This window comes from Pteropus medius, unplaced genomic scaffold (genome assembly GCF_902729225.1).
Source record: "Pteropus medius unplaced genomic scaffold, Ma_sr-lr_union100, whole genome shotgun sequence".
Classification (NCBI taxonomy): Eukaryota; Metazoa; Chordata; class Mammalia; order Chiroptera; family Pteropodidae; genus Pteropus; species Pteropus medius.
Window position 1 is genome coordinate 5,094,049 of NW_024344240.1, and position 8,405 is coordinate 5,102,453.

At 40.8% G+C, this 8,405-nt stretch overlaps 1 protein-coding gene across 14 annotated transcripts in view; it reads right to left on the reverse strand.

The window, feature by feature from the left end:
* The window catches only part of FAM110B (family with sequence similarity 110 member B), a 188,907-nt gene that overhangs the window by 150,525 nt on the left and 29,977 nt on the right, over positions 1–8,405 (reverse strand). For 7 of the 14 annotated variants that reach the window (XR_005654103.1, XR_005654101.1, XR_005654104.1 and 4 more), the window contains exon 1: positions 8,373–8,405. The exons of 3 other annotated variants lie outside the window; for them this stretch is intronic. The gene's annotated coding sequence lies outside the window, so the exon portion shown is untranslated. Of the gene's footprint in view, positions 1–1,642; positions 1,769–6,136; positions 6,758–8,372 lie in introns of those variants that run through there. 4 more of the 14 variants (XM_039868901.1, XM_039868905.1, XM_039868894.1 and 1 more) reach the window with 4 other exon arrangements.

The following is an 8,405-nucleotide window of genomic DNA, read 5'->3' on the forward strand; positions in this document are numbered from 1 at the left end:
AATTAAAATTTGTATAGCAAAAAATCCAGGTAAACTAGAAATCTACATAAACGAGGACTAGATATGCTATGCAAAACAATCTGTCTAAAAGGCAGCCAAAAACCAAATGGGTCACACAATGTCATCTCTGCATGATATTGACACTTCACACACAATTTTCGTTACTGTTGAATTTAGTCAGAAAATCAGGAAAAAAACACCCAAAATCTATTCCTCAATAACTTAATAAAAATGCACATGTCCTATTTTTAAATCACCTAATACATGTGATTTTAAAATGTCTTCATCAGAAATGCCATTAGTGTAATATCCTGGGTAGAGTATAGTGTATAAAAAGAAATAACGTTATGTTCAGTCCAATAAGATTCCTAGTTCTAACTTATTGCTTGCTTATAATCAAATCAAAATTTGTGTATCTTATGGAAGCAGAGAAATCAGAATCTATTTCTCTTCACGGTAAACGTGAGGAAACTAAATAAGGCTTGGAGAGTTTGTACAGCTCATCTGAAACTCTACTGGGAACAGAAGCCAGACCCCTGCTTAGTCCATACAAGACAGACCGGGATACTAGGAGCTCAGTTCAGTTCTCGGTGCTGCTCCCTGACTGAGACAGAAGTTTGCTACAGGACCACCAAGTCCTACGACTGAAATTGAGAGAGTGGTGAGTCACACACCCGTTTAGGGGAAGTCCCCACTTACCAGATGGTTCTTACGAGAAAGTGGTGTCGACTCGAAGTTCTTCCTCCACCAATCGGTGTAGCAAAAAACCTCAATGCTGCATGTTTGTGACAGCTGGTGACCACTATGGTGAATGAATTTCACCATCCAGGGTAATGCGTTCACCTTCCCTACCTGGCAACAAGACATCCCAGCTTATGGTCCACCTGCTGTGATTCCCTCTGACTGTGTCTTCCCCAAAATAGGTAGAAGCTACAGAAGAATGACAAATCAAAGTGTGGAGTGGGGGAGCACAGTATCATGAAAGTACATTTACTAACACGTTGGCCAAAATATCACAACCAATGAAATAATGGGGACCACCGAAAATATATAATCATGATAGGATGTTTTCAGTTTTGGTGAAAGGGTAGAATAGGAGAAGAGTAGTAAATATCATCACTTTTTAGATTAAAAGTGTGGTCTTACTTCTTGCTAGAATGAACATTTTCTCTTAATGTTTATTCACGTGGTTAAGCTATTGCAATGTGCCCTGGCAATTAAGATTTTCCCATTTCTAAACACCTGTTTAAAAAAAAACAACAACATGCATTTGTCACTAAAATTTATATTACCAATAACCATCACATGCGAACAAGGTGGCTGGAATAAGCAAAAACATCGTAAGTGGACAGTTTAAGCCTCACCAAAACCGAGTTTAAAGAAATGCTGGTCCTGATCTAGGAGGAGACTATCCCGGAGCCCCTGGGTCTCTAAGCGTGCACGCCTCAGTTTCTCATTGTGAGTGTTACATCAGATGCGGTAATATGAAATGCTTGGAGAAGAGCAAACTGCTTTTGCTTTGCTTTGTTTTGTTCAATAAATAAACTGTCACAGAACGCAGATAAGTTTAGCTTTTGGGATGGAACAATTAGTGCCTAAATCAAAAGGTAAATGGTATGCATGAAAAAATTAAGGGGCCTACCCAAGGACAGCAGAGGCACGTATAGTATATTAAAGAAGAGCTGACCTTCAAGAAGAAGGCTGACTTCTCTCTAGGTGACTCAAACCGCTATTAGAGGACAGAGCCAAAATTCAGCTCTGAAATTTCTGAGTGGCTGACTCCTAAAACACAGCCTGTTAAACAAAAAGAACTTATTAAATTACTATTTTAAACTGACATTCCAAGACTATGTAAACTCAAATGTGATTGGATAAGACTTTTCCTACACAAATGGTGAGAAGTTTGAAAGGGAACAAAAAGAAAATGGAGCTGGTGACAAAGGCCTTGCTCCCCAGAACACTACCTGTGGCACTTCAAGGCTGCCTCTCGCCCTCTGCCAACCAGCAAAGACTCAAACAGGTACTGAACACATTACGTTCACTCTGACGGAAACCAGTTCCCTCTTCGAGTCAAATTAAGGCTGATCTAAGGCCTCTGCACTTTTAACAGGACCCGCGCAGCAGGCTCTCACAGGGAGTGAGTCCCCCCACATTCTCCAGTGAGAATGACTCAGGGCTATCTCCTGTCCTTAAGCCGGGTCAGTGGGGAGGGGCCTTGGAATTTCCAGCAGAGCCAGGTTAACTGTAACCTAAACCCAGACACTGCAGGCGACAGGGCAGAAATTACCTCATTAGGACATGGGGGAAATGCCATTTCATAAACTCTAACTCAGGCTGATATGCCTTCCTCAGCTCCCTCAGGGAACTTCTGCCACAAAATCTCTGTGGCCCAAATGAATGCTAAATTTATTAGAAATATCAGATCAGATAATAACTCTGGCAGATTAACGGTGTACTTCTTAAAGGCAGGAGCTCTGTCTTTTCGAAAGGTCCTAAGGATGCCCAGACACGTCTGTCAAGTGAACTATTAAATGAGCAAATGCAAACAGATGGCCACTTAGGAAACTCCTGAATGCAAAGTTGGCCCCTGTGGTCCCCGATGAAGCAAATCTGTCCCTCAGTGGGGTGGGTATCGAAGGTTGATCACTTTTAATATGATTTAATGCACTAGTTATTTTCCATGAATATTTTAATTACATGAAGAATGCAAATATTAAGAATCCCATTAGGAAAAGATATCTTTGCTACATTCTTATAAATATATTAAATGAAGGCAACTGAAAAATGGTCTCGATTTTCTCCTCTTTGAAATCAAGGAGTAAAAGTTGAGTCTGCGACATCTCGACCCTAGGCACTCCGTGATTTCATACACACAATACACCACAGTTCTGAGCAGAGAGAAGTCAGCAATGATGTTCCTGGGGTTGATGAAGAGGAGTGACAGCAGGTTTGCCACTCGAGCTAGAGTGACTAACACCGAGATTTAAAACTTAAGTGAAAAGAGGCTATGTCATTAGCAATCACTCAGGGAGGGAAGGATGACATGCTTTTTAATAGGTACAATTATCCTCATAGTAGTACCTTTCAAAGATTAAGAGACAAAAATTGTGTGAGTTACTAGGTCAGAACAATCTAGAATTCATTTGGTGTCATACATCCTGCATTTCAAACCCAGACAGGCCCTGCCTGTGTCAAATTTGGGTGATGCCTATCTGTTCAGTTAACAGAGATCAAATAAAGAGGAACAGCTTCTGAGATGAAATGCTATCTGTGGTAGGTGGAGAGAGAAGGAAAATGAAGATAATGTGGCTTAGTGGCCCTGAACGACAATGAGAAAGACAGAAAAGAAACGTGTTTTCCAATTCTAATTAACTTAGGAAACAAGTCAGAAAACAGAGCCAAGAATGTTACTCATTGAAAAGAGATGCGACTAAAAAAATTTTGAAGATTATAAATAATACTCCTTGTTAAACTGAACTTCATCTTTATGACTGAAATGTGCGATTTAAGTAGTAAGCATTTTAAATGAACAAAATAAACAAATTTCCTTTTAGAGAAGGAGAGCCAAATTACACAATTGTGTACAAAACTTGAAAAAGGGCTAAGTATTTTTTAAAAGAATCATATGTAACAATTAGAATTCATTTACTATAGATAACAGCCTTGGTAGAAAGTTAATCAGAGCCTAGGATTATAGATTAAGTTGGAAAAAAATTTTAATATACTTGTACCTTAATGTCATTCATATATGTCTATCAGTAACTTAATGGTCTCAAAGGACACTGAACCTCCCCAAAAAAAAATACCGTCAGATGTTTTTCTCCTTCAACTAAACAATAAAGTAAGGTAAAAATGAATGAATGAATGAATGAATGAATGAATGGACATCAATCAGGGAAATTCAGTCTAGGAAAATCTAAGTTTAACATTATAGACATTAAAATAAAAACACAGACACTCATGACTTGGAGAAGAAAAAGATCAAATTCTCAGGCTTTGCAGGGTTTGAACTGTATATTACTACATACTGAAACATACTCCTCCTTAAACGGTTTGCTCTTTGATCCAGAGTAACATCGACAGCAAGTAAGGAGGTAAATGTGAGTTTATTCAAAGGTCAAAAGGCAGGGGTGCCCATGGAGAAGAGGGGATCACTAATTTATCCCATTCAGAGCAGCATCTGAACTATATGATTTTCAGAAAGTTTCACATGGCACTGCTACCAATTTTGAGAAGTAGTTGTGTTATATTTTCTTGTTTAATCTCAGGACAAATCATAACTCATGTGCAACCACGTTAACAAAGTCAAATTTTTAAGTTATGCAAATTTCAAAAAATATCAATGAAAAGAGCTGTCTGCCATTGGGAAGGACACGAACCAAGTCAAGGAGTCCCAATGCTAGATTTCTCCCATGATGCATGGCAGACAGGAGAGTAAGCCTTGACTTCAAACAGGACATAAAAGTGCTTGAGCCTCGGTCTTTCCTGTGAAATGCAACGATAATACTGTTCTCTGCCAGAAAACAGTGATTCTAATAGAGGTAGAATATTTTCTTCCTGAATTAGCTGAGAAAAGATGTAGTAAAGGGCATTTTGATGTCTACTTAAGAGGTGGATTTAAGTCCATATCAGAGATGTACCTCCATGGATTCCAACAGAGAGGCTGACTGCTCCCTCCCCTGGGTGTGTAAAGTATGGAGAGGGGTCTATCAGAATACAAGTCGCAAAAGGAAGAAGGGCAGGGGTACTTGAATTATTGCTCAAGACTAGTTTCTGCTGTTAGTTTGAATTCTCATCAAGATCTCTGAAGAAGCCGTCCAGGCCACCACACGGGAACGCTGTGAGAGCAGGGACAGGGAGGGCCTCACTCATGGTCCCCCTCATAAGGAGGCAGGAGGTGGCAGGGAAGAGAGAGGGTAGATGAGGAAGGGCGAGAGTGGGAGGGAGGGCAGAAGAGACAGACTCCAAGCCATCGGCATCCCAAACTTAGGACAGAACAAGAACTAGTTTCACTGTATTCAAATACACACAAATATCACCCCACTGAAATGTCTTTATAGCTTACACTGTGTTACAGTAATACTAAAGGCAAATTTGAAAAGTCATCATATTCTCAGCATTCTAACAAAGGCGTTTTCAGTTCTCCAATTCCCTAGCTGTATTTTCAATTTTGTTCCCAACTTCACTGAGCATGCTCAATGCCAGACATGGGCACAAAGATAACAAGACAGCACTCTATTGCCAGAAGGGATCAAAGACATGCACTTTCTAAGGTAACTCACAGTCACTTGAATTACTCTTTGAAAGACATTCTTTTTTTTAAAAGAATTTTTATTAGTTTCAAGTACACAGTACATTGGTTAGACATTTATATAGTTTATAAAACGACCCCCTTGATTACTCTATCTTTCCTCTGGCTCTACACATAGTCATTACCTTACTGCTGACTGCATTCCCTATGCTGTGCTCCCCATCCCCATGGCCATCTATCAACTACGGTTTATACTTCTTTGATAAAAGACATTCTGAAGCCGAGTAATGTTGTTTCTCGTGTGCAAGAAACAAATGTGTAAAACAAAGAATAAGAAATTCCCTAACATGTCAACAATTCAAATGTGTTTTTAGTTCAAAGTACGGGGAAAAGAAGGTCAAAGGTTTTCCTAAAAGCCTCATTTAATTTAGATATAAGTTAGAATCAAATTTTGTTCAATTTCAGTTTCCTTTTTCTTTTATGGTTTTATAACATATGTCATGGGTGATAATACTTCAGCGTACTTCACGATTAAGAATGACGAAAGAGAGGCAATATCCAGCGAGAACAAAATAATTACACATCTATATTACGATCATGAACACATGTCAGCTAATGGGTTCTTATATCATTCAATATCTAATATCTTTATTCTTGAGTAAATTTTTAAATTTCATAAAAATGCAAGAAATTACTGTTCTTTATATTTAAAAAGTGGACATTGATAAGAATAAAAAGGTTGCAGGAACACAGAACTCTTAACTATTCAGTCCGATAGTCAATCACAACCAAAACTTTTATAAATTTTTGTGACCGAAGTGTAGACAATGACTTAATAAACCAATGAGATTTGAAAAATGTAAGTTGTCAATAAAGAGTACTTACTGTCTGGTCAGCAAACTAAACTTGTAGCTGTTCTTGCCTGTGACTGTTTGATATTAGACTTCAGGGTCGTGACATCTATGCCATTCTGGACAGACCTGCTGATAACGCTATTGTTATTTCACCATTATCACTGAGGGCGCCCACTTGTTGAGAACACTATGTGCCCGGCACAATGTGTTATATACACACCACCGCATTTAATGCTTACAGTAACCACGAGAAGTAGGTATTCTTATCTCCATTCTATAAACGATGACAGTAACAAAAGCTACTAACATGTTTTAAACATTTTCATCATGCCAGTCTACATAGCAACTCGCTCATTTAATGCTCATTACAAGCCTATGATATGGGTACTACCATTATCCTAATCTGACAGATAAAGAAACTGGGACATACAGAAGAAACAGCTATCCCAAGGTCACATCTGTTACATGTAGCAGAGTCCAGACATTGGCCCAGATCCTTCTAAAGCTAAAGCCACACTCTTACCCACCAACCCCAAGGAATCTGGCTCTCTAAACTTGCCCTCTGTCCCACTTATGAGAAGAGCTATAGCAGCAGACAGAAAGGGGGCCAGGGCTGGTTTGGCCAGAGCTGGACACCCCAATCACAAGACAACTCATAAATCTGGCTGGGACCCTGCCCCCACTCCCCTGAGGAAATTCAAAATAAGGGAACTGAAGTCCTGCCTCAAAGCTGGCACAGTGCAATGGTCTCAGGAGCTCGTGGCCCAAACACCAGGGCTTCTAACTGACCAGAGCATGAAGCATCCAAGGATAAAGAGCCTTGGTCTGGACAGGTGTCCTGTGTCTATTCAGGGGTCATCAACTGCTGTTACTATGGTCCATTATGTCCCCGACCACACTAGGTTCTCAGCGACTGAGCTAACTGAGCCAGGGGCACAGCGGATGGCATGGGGAAACAAAGAAACAACTGGGTAAGTGGCTGGACTAAGGGCTGTTGGAATCATGGCAAATTGTTTTTGGATATAATGAGGGGGCATCAAGATGAGGCAGGGCATCAGCTCTAAGAGTGTGAGAGGAGGTTAACAAAGGCTAAAGGAACAGGTCGTGGGGAGTCGAGTCTCAGAAGTCAGGCCAGGCTCCTGCATTCCAGGAGGGAGGGAGGAACCACGGTGAGAGGCTGTCCAGCTGGGAGGAAGACGGCTGTGTTGGTTATCAATGACTAACAACAGTCAACTTAAGGACAGACAGAGGCACTTTGAAGAAATGAAACTAAAGTCTCAAGAGCCATGCTGTGTGAGTATACTACGCAGAAGAGGTTTTCAGCTTGGGGAAAGTTCACCACTCCCGCCCAGCACCCAGAGCAAGGGTGCTCGCTTTGGCTAGGCAACACCTGAGTGCAGCTTCTCTACAGAATGCCGGACGCCAATGACTATTAACACCGTGGGAGGGAGGCAGCAGCTCACCTACAAAGAGACCGCAAAATCCCACCACAATAAACCTAATGCAGGGAAACCTAGTGTCCCCCAACTCATGGAAACTGCCATTTCAAATGGCAAGGGCGAGAAATCAATACGGTGCTATACTTAGCAGAATTAATAAAATCACCTCTACCCCAAGTAGTTTTGCCAACTGGCTTTAGGCACTTATTACAGATGGGACACATTTATTAACAACATCAGTATAAATGTGCAGAGGAAAATAATTAAGGTACGTGCACCCAAATTTAATCAGTATTATCTCTGGGGAGTGGTGTTCGTGTAGATAGTCACATTCTGTGTTATAGATGTGTAACATATTTAATTTTCCTGCAATAGATGTATTATATGTATTATACATCAGTAATCAGAAAAAATATACCAAGTCTCACGCCAAGTCAGAATATTCAGAAATTCACAAGTCAGGAGCCAGCGCACTGCTGCTGCTTTGCTCTTCCCCATGAATAACTGGGATCCTAACAGACCAAAGCGGAGAAGTTAAACATCCACAGAACGCATGGAAAAGTGCTTCCTTTGGTGGGTATGGGGTGGGGGGGATAGGAAAGGGGAAAGGAGGTAAGTGTGAGGAGAGAGAGAAGAGAAAGCAACAGGAGGAAAGAGAATGGCAGCAGGAGAGGAAGGGGACAGAGGGAGGGAGGGAAACAGAAATGGAAATGGTGGCGGGCGGAAGGGGACACCTGACTGCTGCTCAACGAATACAAGGTCGCATTCCCTGGTTGATCGTCAGCGTCACAGGTGAATTTAATAATACATGTTTTAACATGTAATTACCGTTTCTTTCCCTTTCAGGCCTTTGAGAGTGTT